At 45.7% G+C, this 26335-nt stretch overlaps 1 pseudogene; it reads right to left on the reverse strand.

The window, feature by feature from the left end:
- Positions 1 to 8560: 8560 nt before the first annotated feature.
- LOC120841862 lies at positions 8561 to 9670 on the reverse strand (annotated as a pseudogene).
- Positions 9671 to 26335: the final 16665 nt, after the last annotated feature.

Raw genomic sequence — 26335 nt, forward strand, 5'->3', positions numbered from 1 at the left:
GCTGCTAAGAAAAGGTGCATTGAATAATTAAACACACCTGAAATTTCGAGAGTGGGCATAGGAAGGGTAAGTCAACTAGCCACAAAAATGGTGTCGTATCATACCTAGTGGCTTCTTTCTTGAACAGATGAAATTTGTTGTCAATACATGCAGCAGTCTGAAGTTTTACGTTACAACTAACATGTGCAATTTACCCTACCATAGTCCCTTGAGTTGGTTGACTCCCTTCTTGGGAGCACATGAACTGTGTGGAACAAAGGTGTCGTCTATGAAATTCCTATGACGTGTTACTTTTCTTACGTTGGGCAGACTGGCCGTTGTGTTAATGAAAGGCTCTTAGAGCAAACAAAGGGCTGTGCTATCAAAGTTGGGCAACTCCGATATCGTCGAGCATCTAGATGAGTGTAACAATTTCGTTTCCAAGTGGAAATTGAGACTTGTTTGCGAAGAATTAGATCCATCTAAACGTGTTATGCAGGAAACAATTAGGATTACATCAGCAGGGCATTGTATTAGCGTTCCCCCGGTTGTTCTTGATTAATAAGAGCTCACGTTCTTGCTGTTGAAGTTTTTTGATTTTGTTCCGTCAATTTTTGTTGTGGTTGACTTCATAGGCTGTAGGTGATTAGATATGGGCAATGGATGCCTCCTTTTTTGCTGACACTAGTATTTGCTGCTTTTCCACATCTCCGTTAGCTCAGGACTGTTTGCTATAATGGAGGGTGTTGTGATAAAACGTCCTAGCTGCGTCTTTGACGGTGTTGTGTGTGTCCTTGTATTCAATGTCTTCGGTTTTATTATGTTGACTAATAAACACCATTTTTTTCGCATGTCTATTTATACTTACCGAGAGTTTAAAAGTCAATCAATCCCTACGGGACTGTCTTCTGCCGGCCAGAAAACCGGTTCCCAGTCTCCTTTTCTCCTCCTCTCCCCACAGGAGCGGGTCTCTGAGCTACTTCAAGCAGAAAGGAGGAGGTCTCCCTTTTCCCCTAATCTAAAGGAGGAATCGAGGAGGAGTTTCCTCCTTTATCTGTGGGGCGGGACTTACTGCGTTCACGTTTTGTGCTTCGCAATCTGTTTTTTGGCGGCCTTACCGGCTAATCTGGTATAATTCTGTCTGAACGCAAGGAAAATATACTTCAAGATTGAAGCACACTTAAAAACCAAACTAAAAAGCCTCAGTAGAAACACGCTTGTAGTGTGAGTAAACTCTTTTATCATCCTAAAAAACGCAATATTCGGCTTTTATACTGACACGAGCGATATAATTTTTGCTTCATTCGAAGGCTTTAGTTGCCCGTTCCTCTCTGACATTCTATTAGGAGGGAAATAACAATATTACGGATGGTACGCAGAGACGTTGCTCATAATTTTATTTACGGATACTGCCAGCCTCGTTCATGATGTGGCAGGAGCGGTACAAACACGCAAAAACAACATTAAGAATGTGCCATTGTGCAAGCATGTCAGTATATAGTTTCAATACGCGTGAAAAGTCTGCTTCTAAATACATTGTTACCCATGACAAATCATGAGGCGCGGCGAATAACTGAAGGAACTAAATGTTTAATGCGGCGAACTTTTGCCCCAAACAAAAGAGGAGCAGGTTAGCGTCGCAGGCGTCGTTATCGACGAAACAGCAGGATCGAGCACTGGGGCGAAACTGAGTATGGCTTTCCACGTAGAGCCCCTCTTGTACGCGTGTAGGCTTCTGGAACAATCGACCGTAGAAGATTCGTGGATGCAACTTTCTAACCTCCAATCAGCCAACACGGCTCTTTAATTTACCGGAACATCACATTCACATTACAGAGTCAACACAAATGTGTACCGTGGACAGGAATCGAACCTTGACTTTTTGCGTGGAAGGCAAGCACGATAACCCTTAAGCCACAAGCGCGCTTTTTTTTTTTTATTATTTATTGCCAGGTATACATGGGATTTTACAGATACGTTGTTCGCAAACACGTCAGCGAAACTTCGGTGAACGTGGAGTGCTTATACAGATCTTATTGTGGCCAGGTTGTCTAGGACTGGCAACCAATCTGGGCCGTCTTCTGAAACGCTAAACACTGCCCTAATTTTCCGGATACTCTCAGTAAAATACTGGCACACAGGTCGCGCGTCAACGTCCGCGTGCCGCACTGCCATGCGGCTCCTCCAGATGCTGTGGAGACTTACGACCATGATTAAATCATATGGCACACACTCTGTGATATCAACTGGCAGAAACCGTATCCCATGCCCATTCAACGGGAGATCTTTTTTCAACATTCGCTGAAGGACGTCCCAGTAAAAAACTGCATCCCAGCAGTTTAAAAACACATGCTCGATTGTTTCGGGTTGATTACACAAAAAACAATTCACAGACCGGGGAACGTACACACCTTTCTCATATAACCGTGTTTTAACCGGCAGTGTCCCAGTATGTTATTTAAAGAAAAACGTTTTCATATTAGCGGGCACCAGCATTTTTTTAACCCGACAGAGTGCATCCTGCCCAGGGAGAGTGCTATACAACATTCGATAAATGGGAGGTGAAAAAGACATTTTTATTAAATCTTTCGTTAGACGTTTTCGTGACACATTGCATAAATATTCCTACGAAAAGCGAGCAACTAAAAATCTGTAAGCACCAACTACTTCTCTTAAATAGGGACTTAGTGTCCCAGACCCTCCGTCACAGGACGAAACAATAAAATCAGGTAAGGCGTCACACAAATGAACCTGAAAAACAGTACGCAAAAAGGGACTGGTTTGATCATGCAGGAAGATAAAACGGTTAACAACTTGTCGAATAAAGAGATGGGCCAAAGAGAGGCCACCAGATCGGACACGTCGAAATAGGTTCGCTCGGCTGGTACGTTCCCAAGAGGAGGCCCAAATGAATACCGCGAAAACACGATGCAACCTTTGAATGGAAATACGAGAACAGTGCAGTACTTGAAGTAGGTACCATACCTTTGCAACAAAAAATAGGTTACACACCGTGGCGCGTGCGAACATTGACATATAACGTTAACCGCTCTCCGTTGCTTTATTATGTATCTTATCAGTTTCTTCGCGCCAGAAATGGGCATTATCTCGGTAACACTCTAGTGAGAAGCCTAGATAACGGGTTGGTAAGGCTTTCCATTCGACATTTCCGTACACTCTCGGCTCGGATGGCCACTCGCCATGCCAGAAACCCAAACACTTTGACCAATTCACTGAACACCCAGTTTGCAGACAGAAGGTCTTTGTGATTTCGATTACTTTTTTAACACTCTCTCTATCGGTGCAAACCATCGCAATATCATCCGCGTAAGCCAGTATTCGGACCTCACACGTGTTTAGAGTAAAACAGCGAACATTCTGCTCATGAATAATGCGCAAACAAAAGGGTTCTATATGCAAAGCAAACAATAGTGGTGATAGCGGGCATCCCTGCCTTACGGAAGATCTGACAGGGATGCGTTCGCTTACACGCTTATTGACAATCAAGCTCGTTGTACAGTTTCGGTACGCCATCCGCACACCTTCTAAAATTACAGACCCTACCCCTATATGTTCCAAGACACTAAAGAGGACATCATGAGACACGCGGTCGAAGGCTTTTTCTAAGTCTAACTGTAACATCGCTACCTTCATTATCTCTGAGTCGCAGCACTTCAAAATACTCCGAACGACATGAATGTTAGTTAAAATACTTCGACCCCGTATGCCGCACGTCTGGTGCGGCCCCACCACGTTCGTGATAACGCATTGCAATCGTCTAGCGAGGACTTTCATTAGTATTTTGTAGTCTATGTTAGTAAGCGTTATAGGACGATAAGATTTTACACTACGAAGTTTAGCGGGGGTTGTCACACTTAGGGATCAATACCGTATGCGTACGCAGAAACGATGGCAGTGAGAATGTTTGGTCATACGCTTCAGTAAAAACATCTAACAAAATAACTGCAACCTCATGCTTAAATGTTTTATAGAAAAGTGCGGTCAACTCATCTGGGCCTGGCGATTTCCCAGGTTTCAAATCTTCTATTGCAGTTGTTATCTCTGACAGGCTTATCGGTTCTTCAAGGAAACCGTTTAAATTACTATCTATTGTCGGCAGTAAAGACAAGAACTCGCTCTCAAACGCTGCCGTTTGGGAGGCATGACGACTGAAAAGATCAGTGTAGTGTTCTACGAAAGCCTTTTCTATGAAATTTTTCTCGTCAGACAGAACGCCATGGTGTTCGATTTCCACTTTTTCATTGCCGCGCGCGTATTTCTTTTCCGCGGCAACCACCCTTTTTGTCGGCGCTTCTCCTACCAAGAATCTTTCGGAACGGGCTCGTATAGCGGCTCCCCTATATCTTTTCTGATCTATGATCTCAAGTTGCCCTATTGAAAATATTTCTAAAGGGCCCGTCAGCCTTGAAGGATTATGGGACCTCACAGGCCTTCAAAGCCCTTCAAAAATACCCCACAGAAAAACCCTTCAAGGATACCCCATAAAAAAACCCTTTAGCCCCACAGCCCTTTAACCCGTCAGGCCCTTTAGCCCATCAACCCTTTAGACGCCCAAATGACTGTGAACCATAGACAAAAATGCAGGTCAAAACACTGAAAATTTATTGCCGACATTTAGTTTTACATGCATATTATAACTCAAAAAGCAACGCTTGTTCAAACCCGGCGCAAGGAGCTGTAGACGAAAGGGATCACATCAAACAGGGACAACTGACATCCTTATCACAAAGAAAAATACCTTTCAAAGTACTCACAATGCCGCTGGGTATATTCCTGATGTACGGTAGTTCAGCTAATAAAACCGAGCAGGTGCACCTCACGGACACATACACAGTCTCAGTAAGCACGTTTAGCGAAAACCACAAACTCGTAAGCAGCACCCGCCGCCGTTGAGAAATCCCGAGCACAGTCACGGTTTCGTCCATGATGACATCGCGCCGGAGTCTTCGGCGTATTTTTCGCTCGCTGGTCTGAAGTCGGACGGACGAAGAGGCGCAAGGAACAAGTCCGGACAGCGGCCGTCATCCACTGTCTCAACACCCACAGTGCCATAATCCCGTTGCGCAGGCACAACATGCGGTGGGACGCTGACCCCGACTGCCAGGCTTTGCAGCGAGTAAGCCGACACCGGCCACCATCTCCTTGAATGCGCTGAACACAAAGGCGCTCGAGCGGTGCTGAAGGCGGCCTGCGCCGAACTATGGTTCACCTGCGGTACCAAGAAAGAAACTGCACGGATCAAAACAGACCAAGGGGCGAGCCCTCAAAACCACGCATGCTCACCTTCCTGGAGGAAATTGGTCCGCTCCAAACATCCAGGCTCGTGGGATAACCGGAACCGCACACGAGCAGAGAGAAAATGGCTATGGCCTCCCCCGCTTGCACACACCACCCTCCTCCCCCCGACCGCTGGCCTGGCAGCCCTGCACCCTCTCCCCATCGCCGGGCGGAGAGAGGCGATTGCTTTTTGGCAGACATGTACCGTACGCATTACAAGTAATCAAATTACTTGCAATCGATTACTTTTTGAAGTAATTTTGTAATCAGTTGATTACTTTTATTAGGAAGTAATCACAAGAGTAATCTGATTACTTTTTGAAGTAATAAAATTACTTGTAACCGTTACAATTTGTCCACGGGCCCCCCCCCCCCCCCCCCCCCGGCTCACGCCTTTTTTTTTTTTTTTTTTATGAAATGACAAAAATAAGATTTGCTTTTTTTTTTTTCGAACAGAAAAGAAATATTTTTGCGGAGCTGTAGCAAACGAGGTAAACCCCTTTGGGTGTACAGTTTCTGTGGAATGTCCGTTTTTTTTTTTTGTTTTTTTGTTTTTTTTTTTTTTTGAGCTGGGACTGGGAGTGGGAAGCCCCAGGAAAGCCACAGTGCATGTCAAATGCCATTCAGGGCGAAATTTGAGGAAGCAGAATGTAGCTTTGTGAGTCCTTCGTTCAAACTAGCCCCCTCACGCACACACACACAAAAATATAAAATAAAAAAATCCTGCTTAGGGTACCTACTCGCAGCCCGTAGGAGAACCAGAACCGAAGAATGCCTAAAGCGGATGCAAAATATAACAAAGGCGGTTGAAATATTTCCCCATTTCCCCTACGTGGTCTTTGTGACAAGCAATGCTTCGAGTTGAGAAGTGGTCAGGGCGATCTCTTCCGCTAATGGATACTACACATCATCCGTTTCAAATCCTGGAGCTGCTGCTCTTTTGTATAACATGCGAGCTCATCTACATGTGAATAATAAAATGAGCGACGCAAACTTTGAGCGACAACCCTTGCTCAAGCTTAACAAGATCTAGAACCCCCTCCCCCCCCCCCCCCCCCCCACACACACACACACACTGGCGAACGCCCAAATCATTAAACGTCTTCAAACGAATTCTATGCTGTGTTCGCATTGTGAAGGTGCAACGACCACAAAGAGGGAGCCAGTTTTTCTTCTTCAATACTTGTGCAAATGTGAAATATAGGTTGGAAGTAGTTCATTGTTATGAGCGCTAAAGATGTGTCTTCACACAATAAAGTAATCGGAAAAGTAACGATTACTTCTTTAAGTAATGTCCAATTACTTTTGCCGTCGAGTAATCAAGTAATCTAATCGAATACTTTTTAGCCAAGAGTAATAGTAATTGTAATCGATTACTTCTTTTTAGTAACGTGTACAAGACTGCTTTTTGGGGACAGTCCCCCGTGGAAGACCGGTTCCCGGAACGAGTCGCTCCCGCGTGCGTCCCTGTTCCTGGAAAGCGCGCACTGCTCTCGGCTTGTTCTTTTTTTTTTTTTTGCTTTTTTTTTTGTTTTTTTTTATACATGGTTGCACGTATTTCGCCTCGAGCGGACAGGATTGCGTTCGCCTCAAAACGCCGCTCGGCCAACACCACTCGGCCCGCGGCTCGTCAATTCTCCACATGGGCGGTCGCCCTCAGTAGCTCTTTCGCGACCGAACACCCCGGCAGTGACAGACGGGTCCAGGAGCCCACTCGTATTTGATAGAAGAGCAGTAATAAAAATCTGACCGTACTCACACACGATCGGCATTCTCCAAATACTTATTTTTTCCCCCGTAGCGTACAATAAGCAGCTATGTTCATTAATTCTGCGAAATGTGTTTTTTTCAACTGGGCCGTTGCCCACACAGACATATCAAGAGGCCTGAACGTTTTCCCGACCCCATTAGAAAAGTTCTTGACAGGCTTTCAGACATTTCAAGGCATCGTAAAGGGGACTTTAGACATTTCAGGAGAGCCTCTGACGGGGCCAGTGAACCCACCAGGAAATATCGGTGCCCCCGTCAAACATCTCAGAAATTCCTGAAGTCCCTTTCACACCCTTTAAAAAAATCCTGAAGTCCCATCAGAGCGATTTTCAATAGGGTGGGCTTTTAGGTTATTAATATCATCCATAAAAAGGCCGGGAGTTTGACATTCTTCCCGTAAAAGCTTCTTCAGGTTTTCACGCAACACATCTTCGTTTTTTTTCTTGGAACTTGAAGAAACACGCCATCTCAAATGCGCTGATTTTTACCTCCTGCTTGAACGTCTCCCACTTCTCGATCCCTCCCTTCAACTCTACTTCATGCCATTTCTCCTTGACTAAGCTCCTAAAAGACTCATGTCGCATCAGCTTCGCGTTAAGTTTCCACTGTTCCCACGAAAAAGGTGGCCCGTTTTTCTTGACACCTAATTGAGCACTAACAAGGCAGTGATCGCTAAAGGAGACGTAGTCGACCGAGTAACGACCACTAAGAGGAACCAAATCCGACGAAATGTATATTCTGTCCAACCTGGCGTGACTGGTACCTTGGAAGTGGGTGTACACCAGACCCTTTGCACGAGGCACGCAACACGCAATACCTTCCAACTCACAGTGCTCAATAAGGTTATTTAAAGCCATAACACTGGCGTCTCTGTAGCGCCCTCCATTGGAGCGGTCCTCACTTTTGCAAACACAATTAAAGTCTTATAGAAATATAATAAGTCGATCGCACTGGCAGAACCCATAAATATTTTCAAAAAACATTCTGCGTTCATCGGGCTTATTGGGAGCATAAACACAAATTACCCGCCACTCAAGACTGTAAGCGGTGAAATCACACATAACAAACCGCCCGGACGGGCATGTCGTAAGAGTGTGGACGACAGCACCAACAGCTTTCTTAACGAACAAGCAGCAACCTGCCGACAAACCAACAGCGTGGCTCACGTAGACTTCATAGCGCGACAGAAACAACCGCAACATACTGTCGGTTTGACCCTCACTCTCTACTTTGGTCTCTTGAATGGCCACGATATCTAACTCATGCTCAGTAAACAGTCGGTAGAGCTGCTGTTGCCTACGCCTAGCTGCGAGTCCTCCCACGTTCAGCGTAGCGACACGCAATGAACCTTCAAGAGACACTACCATTGAGCAAGTTTCAAACCTCGAGCATAGCGCTCACCTATGTGCCTGAAAAAGCACTCTGTGGTGTGTGTCTCTCCTACTCGTCCGTCGTTTTTAGCGCTTTTGACCCCTAAATAAGCCTGAAAGGGGGCTGCCGCAGCACCAGATAGTCACTGCCCGTCGTCTCGGGGTAGAGCCGACGAGCCGCCACGGGGTATAGCCGACGGCCCGCAACGGCCACCTCTTCGGCATCCCCTCTTGCTCGCTGCCCCCTGTAGCCCCGGCTCTGAACGAGGGCCAGCTGTGTCGGTCGTCACTGTCGTCTCGTTGAACGGTCGCTTGGCAGCCTTGGCCTCGAAGTCCATTTCACCCGCGTCTTCACCATCGGAGGCCTCTGTTGTGTCGCTCGCGGCCGGTGTCTCCTGCGCCGTCACCTTCACTTCTCTCGCAGGTTCGCCGCTAAGTCCGTTTCCCAGTGCCGTAGGAGTGGTCGACGCCTGATTTTGCACGACACACGGCGCCGTGCTGGCCTCCTCTCCCGTTGTTTGAAGCTCTGTTGGTGAGGGAGCTATCGTCGTGGGTGACGCTGCCTCCTCCGCCTCGGCCTCGTCCATGACGTGGTTCATACCTGTGTCGTCAGCGGTATGGCTGGCGACGGCTCGGGCGTACGACCGCACGCAGTCCCTTGCGTCGTGCCCGAAGGCTCGACATTCCTCGCACCTAGGCACCCTGCACTCACGTCGTACGTGTCCCGAGCGTCGACAGCGAAGGCAAACCGGCGCGCGCCCGGGAACGACCACAAGTACTGTGACTCCTAGCAACCGGAGCTGGTGAGGAAAGGACTCTGGCGTCATGCCATCCCGAAGCACCAGGCGCACGATGACTGTCGTGGTGTCCACGTCCGACAGGCCCTCGACTTTTCACTTTTTGAGGGTGACTCCCTTGACTTCTCCGTAGGCTTCGAAGGATCGACGGATAGTTTCCACGGGCACGTCAAACGCCACCCAGTGAACTTTGACTTTTAATTCCCGCTTGTTGGGGTCGATGACCAGACACAGGCGGTCTTTCACTTGCAGGTGCCCTGTCGCTAGGAGCTTCTCCTTGGCTGCAGTAGTATGCAGCTTTAGTAGCCACACGTGTCCCATTTGAAAGGCGCCCAGGCCTTCCACTTCTTCCCGGACACCCACCTGGTTCAGCGGCCGAACAAAATCTTCTTCTCGATACGGACGTCCCCGGGTGTCGGCGTGCAGCACAACGCTGCGGTTCATAGCTTCGCCGGAGGGAATCGAGGGCAAAATAACCGCGTAGTCATTCGGCAAACCGCCGACGCCAGCCTCACCACGGCTAGAAACCGCCGTTATCGTAGTCGCTGAAGAGCGCTCCATCGCACGTCCGTTCGCTATCGCGTCCGGCGGTGGAATCCGCCACAAGCGCTCTGCCTGCTTAATCGGCTGCGCGCGTGGCAATATTTTGATTCATCACATATCTGAGCACAGTCGCGAAGGCAGAACACACACCAGTACGAACACACATAATAATAGCGCGAGTCACTGGGCCGTCCCTGTACGCGATTAGCTCAGCAGTGACAGTGCTGGGCTAATCGTACGGAAACATGACAAAACACCAGGACGTTGCCAATGTGACGTTGCTTGATTGCTCCCATTGGCTGGCAGTGACGGCTGCGTCCGCACTTAGGGTGAAACCAACATTGGTTGATTCATTCCATGAACTCACACAGAGGAAAGCATTTCCCGGATACATCGTGAAAGCTCCCTTACTCAAACTGCTCTGGCTGAATTGACGCGACATTTCAGGTGCTTCAGGGTAATATATTTTTGACGAGAAAAAATAAACATTTAACTCTGCCAATGATTTTCATAGGTGGCCTTGCGTTTCCGAAGAACGGCAACACAATTCTGTGGTGGCTCTTTAATCAATGCCGACATTGTGCTCACAGCCGCACACTGCCTTATCGGGTAAGTGCATACCCAAAGATGACGCGGAATACATAAAAACGCGCACGTATTTTGTTTAACTTTTTTTTTTTTTTTTTTTAGATACAAGCCAAGTTTGTTTAGAGTTGACTCCGGAATGATAGACATACGAAAGGTCGGAGGACCTTACCACCAAGTACGCTATGTGAGTTGGGTTATTTATGCGAAACTGCGGCCGGCTTATTGCAATGTTATTGTTGATAACATTGCGATGCAATGTTATCAAAGGAATATACGTGTCCATGTATCCTATCGTATTTTCCACACGGAATGAAAAAAGACTGGGTCATGGGTATTAGAAAGCCTCAGAGAAAATGCCAAATAAACACCTGAGGAATGGTAGTAGGGAGTTTAATTCCAGACACGCGTATGCCATTGATATTTGACAAATTAAAATCCTAAAGCACTCTCAGGCAGCCTCATGCATTCGGCCAGAATTTAGATTCTATTTTCTAGGAATTTGGGTCCTTGCATGATTAACGAAGCGTAAGTGGTAAAAGACCTAGAGTTCAGTGTCCGGGTATTTCCGACCTAAATATTCAATCAAGCGCCCAAGTTAAGCTTCAACACCTGTTTTCTCGGGTGTCAGCTGGCGTCTTTGAGCTTCAACCCCCAAGAAGAACAAAATTGGGCTTCGAGGCCGTTTATTTTATTACCACTCTGCATCGTAGGGTGCCGATTCCCGAGCAAATAGAAGTGTTTGACTTCAGTAAGAGTTAATTTCATGGTCAACCAACATCTCTGGGTCATCTATGGCATTTTGTAGCTCCTTTGGCGCGAACCAGAGGAAAGCCAACATTTTTTTTTTCTCTGGCAAGTTTGAGCATAGCCAAAGTACCTTGGCCCTAACTATAGCGCCTCGGTGCAGAGCCCTATTAATTCCAAGTTAGGCTCCTTGTACTAAAGAACTTAGGTGAACTTAGGTAGTTTTCTTTCTGGCGAGCGCTGCCTGGGTGATAGATTTAATTGCCCTTGATACGTCGGAAAAGAGCGTGCAAATATAGTTTCTACAAGATCAAAATTATGTAGAAAGTACATAATGTTGATTAGGCAGTTTCTACTGAAAACTACTGAAAACAGGACCACCAAGCACTAGGAGCTTTAATGTTTTCCACATTGTTAATTTTTTTCGACAAAATGATTCATATCTACTCATTTCCGACAAGGAAGGAGGATTTGTCGCGTTATCAAAACATGTGTACCTTGAAAAAGCTCACAAGGCTATTGATAGAATTTTCAACTGCTTGAAGGGATATAAGGCCAAAACGGTGAAAGCGAAGGCACTCCAGTTATGCCACAGGATAGACTTAGATCAGTTGAGGAAGCAGATCACAGCTTCCAAAAATGACCAATTGCAAATCTCTTTCACTGCTAAAACATACAAGGAGGGCTGCCCTTTTCGCGTAATAGTTACTGAAAAGGGTTCGTGGCAGGGATCTATATCTTGTTTTTGTTACGTAACCTGAGCACCCTTGTATTGGAAGACCCTTTCTTTATTTCCACTTCAGAAGCAGTAATTCAATATCTAATACAAGATGCGATGAAAGTAGAGTTTGGGCTTTCTCTAGGGGTGCATCTCGAAACAACCCGTTCTTATTTGAACCCTTCTCGTTTGAACCCATTCGCAAAACGCCCTTCTCGTTTTAACCTTTCGCGTTTCGACCCTTCCTTATTTATACCCGTCTCATTTGAACCCATTCTCATTTGAACCCTTCTCGTCTGAACCCATTCGCAAAACACCCTTCGCGTTTTAACCTTTCGCGCTTAGACCCTTTCTCATTTGAACCCGTTGTCATTTGAACACCATAGTGAGGTATAGAAAGAAGGAAAAACAGTTGAAGGATGAAGGTTGAAGATGAAGCGAAGCGGCACCATCTCTTGCATAGCACATGAAACAATTTTCCTTATGCCTGCGTGCCACCCCGAGTCTGTTGACGTAGCTACGTGGTCACATGCATGGTGACGTGGTTTCAAAAGTGCTAGCGCAGATTCGGTACTTCATTTCTCTTCTGTCGCTGTATGTCGTTGAGATGTCGTAGTTTGGAGCGGATGGATCATTGCGCTAGTCGTGTGCTCTTGCTTGTAATGGTCATTTCGGATGCTCATTTTCCCCGAAAAAAAGTTTTCCCATATCTTCGGCAAGGGCGTTCGCGTGGTCAAAGACTGGCGGGTGCAAGCTTTTCGGGTTGCGCTTCTCAGGCGTGTACCGGCAATTTACCAGCAGAAGTTTTCCCGAGCTCCAAGAGGTCGGGCAGCTTGTCTGCCAGACTGTATCCGGTATCGTCACATCCAAATCGGGATAGGGAACCAAACGAAACAATGCTCGCTGAGGCGGCAAATACCGAGTTCGAGTGGCAAACGAAGCCATCGAGACAGGCACCCTTTTGTGCTCTGAGACAAGATAGCAAAAACAACGAAGAGAAACATAATTTATGTTTAAAAGAAGTCAACATTTTTGGAAGAATTTATCCAGCCTGAGCAAGGTATGTTTGCTCTGAGACACGGGCTGCATCATACATCACTTTATCGTACAACTCTGTAATAACAAAGTATTGCACCGCTGAAAAAAAAGTATGCATATTGATTCAGTTTGAAACTTGAACACGCATTACAATTTCAATGAGGGTGGGTGCAATGAGAAGACTGAGGATTCCAAAAAAGGTACTAGAGAATTTTAGTAAATCGTTCCGATACCCCCGATAGCCCCGATAGCCCCGATAACGATACTATAGTATCGTTATCGGGGCTATCGGGGCTATCGGGGGTATCGGCCTCCCTTGCGCATGCATATATGCATGCGCAAGGGAGGCGGTGGCGGAGTATCGGGTCTCGTTTTCAGAGTCATGGGAACGATCTACTAAAACTCTGAACTAACAGTAAACGGAATATGGAAAGCGACGCTGGCAAGCCTCCGTGGCAACAGTTAATCGAAAATCCAAACGAAGTTTATTAAAATTTGACCCGCGTGCGGACAGCACCACACTGATTTATACATTTGCCCTTTCATTGATTTTATATTTTAATATTCTGACAGCTGTACGGACTGTGGTAAAGCCAATATTTTGAAAAGTTTTGTGAAGCCGCTTCTGTTTACACACATCTCAAAAAGTCGTAATTTATGTTGGCGTATGCAGCGTGCTCATGGTACCATAGAATGATCGAAGAAGAAGTTAACAAAGCTCACTCGCGACCCAGTCAAATAAAAACGCCAGTTCATTGTGCTTTGCATTCGGGTGGAGACGTGATGCGCCGCTGGCGCGTTTTTGGCCGCCGGTGCTACAGGCAAGGGCTCGAAGGCAATTAATTACATGAATTCGCCATAAATACCGCAGAAAGATTGCAAGATCGTGATGTTGGATTAATTTGGGTTTGAAATAAAAGAGGTTAAAATGAGAAAAGTCTTTCTGACAATGGTCAAAACCAGAAAGTATGTTTTGAGAAAATTTGAAATGAGAAAGGTTAAAATGAGAAAAGTCGTTTTGAGAAGGGTCGGAACCCGAAAGTTTGTTTTGAGAACGGTTTAAATGAGAAAGGGAGAAACGCGAAAGTTGTTTTGCGCTGGGTTGAAATGAGAAGGTAAAAACGAGAAGGTAGAAATGCGAACGGGTTCAAATGAGAACCACCCTTCTCTAGACGTGGATGACCTATTTACTCTGTACCACAAAAGGGTATGTTTGAGGCCGTAAGCGCTTGCATCGAGGTTAATGGCAACGTGGCCTTTCAAAACCAATGTGGGTTACCAGTGGAGTCCTTTCTGGAACTCTTGAATTTTTACCTTACGTCCACAGTTGTCATGTTCAGCAACCTTTCATACATACAAAAGCAAGGCATTTGCATAGGATCCTGTGTTGCCTCAGTACTATGTGACGATTTTCCTTTCCCAGTGTGACGGTGACATATCCGAGAACCTTTCCAACAACCTGGTGGCACGTGTCTTTAGATATGTAGATGATTACCTCGTACCTCTCCATGAAAGTCCTGCCCAACTTCAGTCAGTGACAGTCAACACCATCCAATCTAATTTCTGTAAACAGGCCAAGGGAATGCAATTTTCATATGAACTACCAACCGACAGTAAGCTTTAATTCCTGGACCTCCAATTTCTTTTCGCAGAGAACCGTACGTGTTGGATTTACTCACTATGGTCTAAGAAACGACTTCCTCAGTTTGATTTGGCCCATTCAAAAATCACAAAACGAGGAATGGCGCAGAGCTGTCTAAAAGCCGCCTTGCAAAAGTCCTGCAAACATGCAGCCAAGAATAGCTTTGATTCACAAGTTCTAAGACTACAAGAGTCGGGGTATACAAATTCCTTGTTTTTTGAGGTTGCAGAGAGCACGGAAACTCCCAATGAAAGATGACCAAGAAGTACTGAGAGAAGAACACGGCCAGCAGTGGTTCCTTTCATCCACAAAATATCGCATAACTTGAAAGGGATAGCTTCAAGATATGACATACAAATGGTACACTCAGCCCCGGATAAACTTAAGAGGCTTTGTCCAAAAAATCAACAGACCTCAACAAACTCATAGTCTATGAACAGTTCATCATAAACATAAGTACGTGAATTGCGACGTCAATGTGGTCTACGAAATTCCGTGCTCCTGTGGGAGTGTGTAGGCCGGACAAACAGGCCGCCGTGTCAACGTGCGATTACGAGAGCATGCCTTGGCCCTTCAATCATCTCAATCAGGACATCTCACCATCCATGTCAGGAACTGTGCCTGCACCCCTGAGTTCAATCAAACTGGAGTCATCATGGGCAATCACAACAAAAGGGTAAGAGAGATGTGTGAGGCTAAAACTATCATTACTCGCGGGACCAAGCACATAACTGCGCCCTCTGTCGCACTGTGCCAAAAAAGCAGCAATATCTAGACAATTTTTCTTAAATCTAGCGGGTAACTGGAAATATTTTTCAACCATTTTTTTCTTCTTTTTTATAGGAATAATTTAAGTCGATCATCAATGTAGATTTAAGTGTTTTCTTCCTTTTTTCCGAGTTTCATCGGATTTGTCACTTCGTTCGCCTCTTTCACAATCATTAGTGTAGATTCTCATCGCATTTGCCACTTCGTTTACCTCTTTACCTGTGTTGTCTTTGCGCTACATTGTAGTTATAAGAAACCCTTACCCGTATCACTGCTTCGATTGCACCGATCGCGTTGGTACCGACCAGCGGAAAAAAAAAAAAAGAAAACGTGGAGCAAGGTGCGCTAGACCTCGCAGGGAAACGTGTGTGTGGACGACTTCGGCACGACCGCGTTCAGAGCCCAAATCTAGTACAATGGAAACGGGACGATGCGAAGCCGTGTCCTCGGGGTGAAGTCCATGAACCTCACTCGCAGCCAATTGGCCCAGCTGCTTCGCTCCAACTTACCAAACAATACGTCACGGAACTAAACTGTTTTACTTGTTGACGCAATTAATGCAAAGGTGCAGGTGAGGTGGACACAATTAGCTGTAATAATCCCTGGAGAAGGGGAACAAGGGAGACAAAGGACAAACACAACTTTCCTAACACAGCTAGCTGACCCGTGCGCGCTGAAAATTTGGCCTAGACGACAGGTGAGCAAACGGGTTTTATCAGCTGACGCCAGTCTAACACCAACGCGGATGAACAGTCCGTATTTTAATGTTATGATTTAATGCAATAAATGCATAGGCGCAGGAGAGATGGACAGAGTAAACGATGATACTCCTTGGAGAAGGGGAACAAGGTGGACGAATTTGTGTGGCTTGTTTTGCTTGCTTTTGTAATCTTAATTTGATATAACTCCCAAAATATGTCACAAATAAATGAACACGTTTTTCCTATATGCTTTGATATTCGATGAGCTCCGTCTCAGAGCAAGTTCCAAATGAGTCCCAACATTTTAGACGTCCCATATATTCAAGAATTTTGTGTAATACTATTCATCGACAATACATCTACAAAAGAAATTTAATCGGATGTGTCCCCAATTGCTGACAACCTCAGTCGCTCCTTTGCAGCTGTTTCAGGTGTATTGTATCACGAAACCATTGTGGCTTAAAATGGATACCTTATTGTGCGTTCAGCGTCCGCCTTCTTTGAACATATCTGCAAATCATCTACGCAGCTGTACTTTTTTAAATGATGTTTTCTGTGAATAGAGAGCCTGGGGCAGGTAATATTCGGCTCGGCAATTTATGACGCGTGTTTTTGAGGCTTGAATTACCTTCTATAAGTATTAAATGAAACTCAACTCCGCAGTCATTTCTTTCAGCTTAAAATGAGCTGCTATAAGATTCCTTCACAAAAGGAATACGCGTGATAGCTAAGAAATTTATATTCCGATATCTATTATTCTCTGTCGCGCGCTAATACTTCAAAAGCACATTGTGGTACGAATTTCACCATTTCTTAGAAGGTACAATCTGTTAGTGCCATTCAATCATGGCTCTATTCCGGGGTACGAAACCGAATTCCTAATTGGAGAACATGTAAAAAATTACGCACAAATCGGCATAAAAAAAAAAACAATTCTGGCGGCTCTTGCCAACGCTGTGAATCACAGGTCGACCAAAAGAGGCCCACAGCAGCGCGATTGGAGCAAATAGGGGCGCCACCAAACGTTGCGCTGTTTCTGCCTGATCGAATTAACATACGATGCGCTAACATTTCTTGAGTACTAAATGTTCCCTTGTAGCGCGACCCAATAGACCCTTTCCGAAATTCAGTCTGGCCACTTTGATCACTATCATCATCTGTAGAACGGCATCTGTGCCATACGAATGGCGGCCTTCTAGTGACTGATAAAGGAAGACGTTGAAGATGCTCCTAAGCGGATATTGCGAGGCCTGTACGTTCGGGGGTCAGTACGAAGCGAAGTAGGGCTGGAACACAAGAGCTACGTAAGCGTTTATTTCTAATTGCTCAGATTCAGTCAATCTGTCGTGGCACACAATCGGCTTTAAAGCACTTTGGTGTATAGAATTTTCTCGAGGCATCTCAGTGGGTTGGAGCTTTGTTCTGAATGCACGTTCTTGGTCACCATCGACCTGAAAGTGATCGAGAAGGAACTCACACTGAACAATTCCTCGCGTGCCGTCGACTTGCGAAAGTGACGGTGCCGATACAAGTTCATTTCCGCCATTGATAGGGCAAAACCTAAACTGCTTTACGAACCACCAGATGGCACTGAATTTCTGAAAGGGTCTATTATGAGGAAATAACATAAAAAGCGCAAGAAGCACAAATATCGTTAGAGGCCCGTTTTTACCTTGTTTTCAAAGGTTTCCAAATTATACTTGATAAAAAAGTTAATTTTTGTTTCTTCTACAGTGGCATCTACACTCTTGAATTGATTTGGTATTGCAATGTAATCTCTTTGTTCTGAGAAAAGATAATGCCATCGGGCTTGTACGCATTTATATATATTTTGTAGCACAAAGAAATATGTGGTCAGCAAAGGTTTATCTCATGGTGTTTCAACAGTTTTTGTTCTCATGAATTTGGAGTCTAGAAAGGCATTGCCTAGCTCTATGTAGAAATCGTGATAGTTTGACTTTTTAGTCAGCATATCCGAATAATTGATTGAATCTAACAAAATAAGTGGCTTCAATGGCACAATTGTGGTTTTGGTGGTGTTATATCTTGTGATAAAACACTCAACATAATTTACACGTTATAAAATAGTGGTCCGGCGTTTTGTAAATAAATATTAATATTAATAACAACGATTGAAAAGGTAATAACTTGAAAGCACATAACATGCATGTAAGGTATTTCTTTTGCTTAACATAATTCTTTAAAAAAAGCCATGAAAGGAACTCTATCGAGTGTGTGCAGATGGATTATACTGTCTTTATATCTGTGATTCCTGTGGTTTTTCGTTTAGAGGCTAAAAAAATGCAGGCAAAGTTTCAATAGAGATGTTTATTTTGAGGTTTATGCTTCTAAGCAATACATGAACGCTTTCTACGACAAAGTATCTTGTTATAAACACATCTTAAATGAAATAAATGAGAATGGTTTTCTAATCTTTCACTTGTTCCTCTTTAAGCGCTCCAACCAGTAATACAATGTTTTACAGCCACTGCGGTTCGTCATTCATGGGAAATTCAAATACGAGACCTTCGAAAACGACATTGCATTGATAAAGCTGAACGAATCTTTTAACATTTGGAATAGCGGTGGAATGATCGGGACAATTTGCCTTACCAGGAAGTCTGTTGACACCAAGAAGTCTATTGAGGTGGCTGGATGGGGCACGCTTGCTACACGTAAGAACGGCTATCATTATTACGTGGCATTTGTAGCATCTCCTAGGGCTTGCATATACAAAACTACGCTGGGTCCTTCAGCGAACTGATGAAAAGGATTTAAATAAATGCTGGGAACGCTCTGATGTCGAACCAGTTCATATAAAGGGTAACTCCGGACAGTATTTTTGAATTTGTGATTACGTCTTTTTTCAGCTCAGTCAGTGTCTCTGAATAATTAATTTTCTTGTGATATTTTGTGTAGCCGTACAAATTTCACGGCTCAAAGTTTGGTTTCGGACGTATCCGGCAGAATCGAAACTACCAGCTAAAGAGGGATGTCAACAGTGATGTCACCTGTACGACCGCGACGTGAAGTCACGGTGGTGCTGCGGGTGGCAGTACCACGTGCGGAATCAACCGCAGTACCACAGCAACCTAACGCCACAGGGGTGCTGGATGGATGGATGTATGGGTGGATGTTAATGTATTTACCGGTAGCTTGCGCCACCTAGCCTAAGTCTAAAAAGTCAAACACATAAGATTCCTCCCGCCCTTTTAAGGCCAATTTTCTCCTACTAACCATTAGCAGGCAGTGTGGGATATCACCTGGGTGACCTTAGGGTAATCGGGCAAAAAAACTAAGAAACAACACCTCCCGCCTCTTCGTCCAGGGGGAGGAAGTCGCCAATTTGTGTCTGGTCGAACCTTGTCGGCGTTACCCTAGCACCCCGGACCCACTGGATGACAGTGTTAAGACTTTGAGCCGGAGCCACGCAGGAGGGAGTCCCTATTTCCCTCTCTCCCGCCTCTCCCCAGCTGTGCAAGTCAGTTGTCCATCATTCAATTTTCCCTAGATAATTTCCGCCAATCTTCTAATCGCCTGTTTGTGGCTATTATCCTTTTCTCTTCCATTCTTTCATCGCCGCCAGTAAAACTCAGACTTGTTGAGATTTTGTTTGAAACTCGAAAGCATTAGACCTACAAAGAGTAACTTGATGCAAAAGGCGCAATTGGATGTTTCTCAGTGCACTCTAAAACGTTTGTTTTGAAAGGCATGCGCAAGAATTAATATTTCACAAGTTGGCAAATAAAATAGTGTCAATTAGCCAGTTTGGCAGCAAAAAAAAATATCATAACTTGCTCAACACGAGACTAACAATTCCGCATTCGCTCGACATGCATAGCATAGACCATTTTTTTTTTTTTTAAATCTTGGCCCAATCCAGCTGAAACACCGTATGTTTTCTCTCGTACTTCAATTATTGTCGAAAGCAGAGGTCTATACAGTTTTTGATATCAGGAAACCTTATTTTTCTAAAATTGCAGCCCGTTCTCGTCAATGATGCGGTAAAGCAATGCCAAAATCACTGACCTTGTAAACATTTATGCACCTACTTACTAACGAAGAACGTTTGCCACATGGTTATGCCTCAGTAGATGATTTAGGTCTTCTAATATAGTTGTTAAACTGGGATAACACTTTTCTTAAGTGCAGGTATAGTAGAACGAATGTCGCAGCTCGGATAGCCTACGAGGGTTTTTGGGAAAACCCCTGGGTCTCTAGGATCCCAAAACCCAAGGTCTATAGATATTGCTAGATGATAAAATATCACGAAAACTATTATTCAAGTAAATATCAATTATAAAACACGAAACTTCATACTCTTCACAGTCGAATCTTTATATATATATATATATATATATATATATATATATTTTTTTTTTTTTTTTACCGCATCTACACAAAAGTGTTACCCGAGCCATTGAGAATTAAATTCTTTATTTTCTTTCTTTACACTTTAACTTTATTACCTTAATGATTATCGATATGGTTATGGAGTGTGGAGTTTTAATTCCAAGGAGCTAAAACCGAATGTTGCCCACTTGGCTCATACTGGATTCGACATGATAACTGACTTTTGTATATTTGTGTTGGGCCCATCCGAAGCGAGCGTATTTGCGGGTGAACTGTCAAAGCATCATTCCTGCAGCTTGGGAATAAAACGGGAGAGAGAAGCTGCGATGTCGCGCAAGTCTGCGACTCGTTAGTAGGCCGCTTCTCTCCTATTCTTCGTTGCGCGTTATGAAAAGCAGAGCAAGCTCCTTCCTCAAAACGCTCCACTCTTAAGCAGAGCGAAGGTTGGCGAGGAAGAGAGAGAGGAGTTTAGTGGAGTCGCCTCCTCTCCAGCGTCCGCTCTGCTGAACTGGAAAGTGTGGAGGGCATATTTGGAGGGAGCTTGTCCTGGTTCTCTTGTCACCTGCCACAGACTATGCGGAGAGCAAGTCGTCTGCTTCTTGAGCAGGGGTTGCGATGATGTCCGAACATTCCAAGCTCTTATGGGCTGATTGAGAAAAATAAAGTGGGTAGATTTCGATTCTATGAGATTTGAGGTATGCCCAAAATGTTTCTTTTTTCAATGACCCAATAAGAGCTTGACGTCGTTCTGACGTCACCGTAACTCCTGCGCAAGAAGCAGACGACATGCTCTCCGCAGAGACCAACACAGGGCTTAGGCGTGATACTGGTGCGGAGGCGCTGCTATCGGCATGACACCTGCGCGGACGCCGTATGGGACTCTAGTTTCTACGTACACGCGATGCACACGCCCTGCTGGGGGCAAACGCGGACATGTTTTCTAAACCACACGTATGCTTATGGTACGGGGGACCAATCCAGCGTTGTCCGAAGTCGGCGTTCCGTGCAGCCTAAACTTTTATTCTCATGGATAAGAAGCACGACATTTATTGTGTCCTGTGTGAAGAGCTTTTTACGGCCTGCTCGATTCGCTCCTTTACCACAGACTTCCAGTTGACTGAATTCTTTTATTCAAGCTTACATCAAACCTGTAGAAGCAGTTTGGCTAAGTTCACAGCTACGCAACAAAAGTATTTTTGTTCTTATCTAATTAGCGCTAAATTTGTAAAACAAACAAAAGTATAGCTGATCTCAAAAAATATTAGACTCTTAAGAAATGTAAACATAAAAAAAAATATCTTTCTTAGTTTTTAAGGTGGCTGGTAGCGTCCTCGCGTGTAAAAATATTTTATTACCAATATAAGAAAACTTAACGGTTACTAATTTATAGGAAAAACGCAGCACCTAAATTTGTAAAAATCAACTTGCAGTGTGGACAGTTTCCTCAATTCAAGAATAGACAATATTTATTCACAAATTCGTGCTTTAAAATACTGTTTTTTTTTTTGCAATTGTTTTGCTCGTGATAGGCATTTTGCTTACCTGGTTCGTTGAACATGATTGTTTTAGAATGCTTATTATTTATGTAGCGTTTTTGTTTCGATGTTTTTTTTTCTTGTTTACTTTGCTATGGTACTTATTTGAATGTGTTTATAATGTAGACTCAACTTTGACTTTGTGTTTCAAATATGTTTTTCAACTTCTTTTTTAGTGTATTTTCTTGACAATGCTTACACTTTCTAAACTCTCCTGTATCATGGTTATGTTTTTATTATGTCAAATATATCCGCTTGCTGCCTGCCGTTAACCAAGAAGTGGCTAAGTCCTTGTCAGGCACATATGCATTTTACTTTAATTAAGCGCCCTCTACCGTGCTGTACCGCAGAAACAAACAGCTTCAGCAACAAACATCTATCAGAAATGTACGTTACCTGTTTGTTTTACTGATGTGATTTTCGTTTTTATCAAGTAAACGCAAAGTGTAACCTCAGTACTTTTGGAAGCACTAAAATTATTTGTAGCCGTTACAATATTTTCTACTCTTTGTAATGGCGCCCCCTGTTTTGACAAGTTTCCCACGAAGGAATCCTCAAAACAAGTTTCCGCCAGAAAGAAGGTTTACCAAAATTAGTGGATTAAGGAGACAAGTACTTTACCGTGGCCAGAAGATTTGCGACAGGTGTTTATAGTCCACTTACGCGTCCCCACGCGGTGTATTCAACTTCAACTTTTACGCCGTGTGCGAATTTCCGCCAAGGCGGAGTGTGTACCAAGTGTAAAGACAGCAACTTCAAATATAAAATAGGATGAGATGATGAGTGTTTCCCAGTTGCAACATACTGATAACTTTGTTATTCTCCGTTACCATTTCATGGCGATACTGCGATCTAAGAAAGAACATCCGAACTTCTAAAAAATTTCGCAGACGTCACCGCACGAATTTTTGTAGTTATAGTTAACTTAAGTGGCGATTAACTTAGGTACTTATAGATATAACTGTGTTCCGAGTGAGTGTATGTAGGGTATAAAACGCACGCTACTCTTGTCATGAGCGACAGTTATCAGGCGACGAATGACTGAGTACACTAAACGTTTAATGGGGCGAACATGTGCCCACAAATAAAAAGGAAACAGAAGTTAACAGCAGAGCGTCGCGGGCGTAGAAGTCCGCGTAAGACCAGAGTCGAACGTTGGGGCGAGACCGTGTCTCTACAAGGTCGCGGAGGCGTCTTAATTATCTAGAGTGCGTGTGCGTCACTATCAGGAAGATTTGGCAAAGAAGGCTTGAGCTCGGGGGGGGGGGGGGGGGGGGGGGGAGAGAGAGGAGGGAGGGGGGGAGAATGAACACGCGCTTTCTAGAACAAGAAAGCAGGAATGAATGATAGAAGTTCTGTCCGCAGCAAAAATAAACGAGAACCTTCTAGAAGCCCGTGACCGAGCGTTGCTTTCTCAACCCTGCGGGCGGCATTATTCCCCCCTTTAAAAGCGCATCGTCCCGATGCAACACAAACCTAAAACACAAATCCACGACGAAAGGACAGCAGAATCGCGAACCATAGTTCACGGTTTGACGGGAGTCCAAAGTTCTATCGTTCCTATACAGCTTGAGGCGCACGACGTGGACTACTTCAGGTCGAATGGGCGTCATCTTGATGGTCGAGTTCCGTCGGGAAGCACCTCGCAGTTTAAGTCTTCAACACGGCGAACAACCTGTCCCTTCTACGATTTGATGCTTCTTCTCTACCCCAGTCTCAGGTTATTTCAACATGGTTATTATTCACCAGCTCGCCTGCACCCTTACGATTTTTTCTATAACCTTGTAGGGTCCAAAGTAGCGCTTGAGAAGATTCTCGCTGAGACCGCGGCGCCGTATAGGTGTCCACACACATACCCGGTTGCCGGGTTCAAAGTGGACGTCCCGGCGACGAAGGTTATTTATTTATTTATTCATATTACCCCTAAAGGCCCTCGTGAGAGGGTATCACATAGGGTATTACAATAAATATTACATACGTGAGAGGGTATTACAATACATATTACATACCGGCGTCCGTCGACTCGCTGTTGCTCTTGAATCTTGATTCTAGCCAGTTGACGGGCTTCCTCCGCGGGTTGAAAGATCAGTTGAAGCGTGCTTGTTGCCATCTTCGGTTGGCACGTGAGGCAGCATGACGTCGAGCATCGTGGTAACTGTCCGGCCGTGTGCCAGTTTGAACGACGTCATTACCGTGGTTTCTTTAACCGCTGTGTTGTACGCAAACGGAACGTACGGCAGCACCTCGTCCCACGTCTTGTGCTCTACGTCGACGTACATGGAGATCATGTCGGCGATCGTCTTGTTGAGCCGCTTCGTTAGCCCGTTGGACTGCGGAAGATAAGCGGTGGTTCGTCGATGGTGGATCTGACTGAGCCAAAGAACCTCTTGAGTCAGCTGTGCCAGGAAAGATGACCGTCGATCTGTGATCTGCACTTTAGGTGCGCCGTGTCAAAGGACTATGGACTCGACGAAAACTTGGCGACTTCCACCCCTGTTCCCGATGGGAAGGTTTTCGTCTCTGCGTATCGTGTAAGATAATCGGTCGCGAAGATAATCCACCGGTTTCCCTGCATTGATTCCGGTTTCCCTGCATTGAACGGCCCAAGTAAATTCATTCCGACCTGGTGGAAGGGCATAGTCGGGGCAGATATTGGCTGCAGGAGTCCTGCTGGCTTCGTCGGAAGCTTCTTATGTCGTTGGAACTCATGGCACGACCATGTGTACAGGTGGACGGTTTTCGGGAGTCTCGGCCAGTAGTCCTTGTCACGCATCCGGGCGAGCATCCTGCTGTAGCCAAGGTGTCCAGCCGTCCGTGTAGTGCTGACTCGACAGTTTTCACTCGCTTGCACCACGGCGATGCGTACTTCCATCCCTGCGAGTGCGCATGCTCTGGATTATATGGAGTTTGAAGAAAGTGATAATAAAAAACTTGGGTTTCGGACTTCGGTGTGGCTGGTCGCTCCTTTCCCGCGAGGCATGGTGTCAGAAGTGGGATCCGTCCTCGAGGACCGACGCAACGAGTGAGCCGTCGACGTGCCGCGTCCTGCAACGCCCGCCATGGCGAACGAAGACGCTAAGCCTACGCAGTTCTGCGCCGCCTGATCCATCCGCCTCCGAAGTTTGACTTTTCGAACCCCAGCGAGTGGAAGGAATGGGTTTTCCTGTTCGAAGACTACTGCTACGCTTCTGGGCTCTACCAGGCGCCGGGCGAAGTGCAAGTCAGGACACTGCTCTATGCCATGTGCTCCGTGAGGCTCGACGACTCCTGGACACGTTGGCCTTGACAAGCAACGACTGGTGCTCTCTTCAAAAAGTGAAGACAAAGCTCACCGACCACTTCAACCACCCGGCAACGAAGTCTACGAAAGCGTGCGCTTCTACCGTCGCGTCCAGGTTGAAGGCGAGTCGGTAGACGACTTTTACACTGTCCTACATACGCTCGATCGTCAAACAGTGCAATTATGCCTCCGCGGAAGTCAGAAGAACGCCACGTCCGCGATAGATTCGTCGTCGGTCTTCTCAACTCTAAGCTGGTAGACATGTTACGTCGCACGCCAAGTCTCACGCTCGAAGATGCGAGACTTCAGGCCCGTATACACGAAGACGCCACGAAGGCCCGGTCTGAAGTTTTCCGGAATGAACCAAATCCTGGCAACGTGGTCTCCGAAGCAAACGTCCGAAAACGTCTTCCGAAGTCACGACGGCGTTCCGACTTGGCGGAAGAAGGCGCAACGACCACTTCCAAGCCTTGCACAGGCGACGGACGCTGCAGGTTCTGCGGCAGGGCACGTCACCCCCGCTTCGACTGTCCTGCATAATAGGCAAGATGCAGGTGGTGCAAGAAAGTTGGACACTTCAAAGCCGTCTGCGAAAAAAAAAAAAAAAAAGATGGGCTCTGTCGAGCTGCACAGAGTTGCGGCAGGCGCCCGTACCAGAGCCAAGTTCGCAACCGTGACTGTCAACGGACGCACCGTGAACTTCAAAGTGTACTCTGGAGCGGAGGTGACCGTGGTGTCGGGTTCATTCCACGGTGTACCGAAAAGCTTCAAGCACCACAAGGTGAGCTCACGGGCTACGGAAACCACCCCCTTAAAAAAAGCCGTTTACAACTTCCTGTAACGCCGAATTGGAGCGCAGCTCTTGAGGAGGAGGAGTGGAGGGTATATTCCTCCTCCTCCCTCGTGATCATGCCTGCTAGTCCTCCTCCCCTCCTGCTCCCCCTCCCTCTCCTTTACCACCTCCTCGTCCTTCAAGCTCCTCCCCTCCCCTCGCCTCCGCCTCCTCGTCTCTCCTCCCCCCCTCCTCCACCTTCGTACTGCTTTCCTCCTTGCCGCTCAAGCCGGACAATGAGGGGAGGAGGAGGAGAAGGAGGGGGAGGAGGAGGAGGGGGAGGAGGAAGAGAAGGGGAGGAGGGGAGGAGGAAAGGGGGAGGAGGAGGGGAGGAGGAGGGGGAGAAGGAGAGGGAGGAGGAGGAGAGGGAGGGGCGCGG

The sequence above is a fragment of the Ixodes scapularis genome, unplaced genomic scaffold, assembly GCF_016920785.2.
Source record: "Ixodes scapularis isolate PalLabHiFi unplaced genomic scaffold, ASM1692078v2 PGA_scaffold10__122_contigs__length_95168666, whole genome shotgun sequence".
In the NCBI taxonomy this organism is placed as follows: domain Eukaryota; kingdom Metazoa; phylum Arthropoda; class Arachnida; order Ixodida; family Ixodidae; genus Ixodes; species Ixodes scapularis.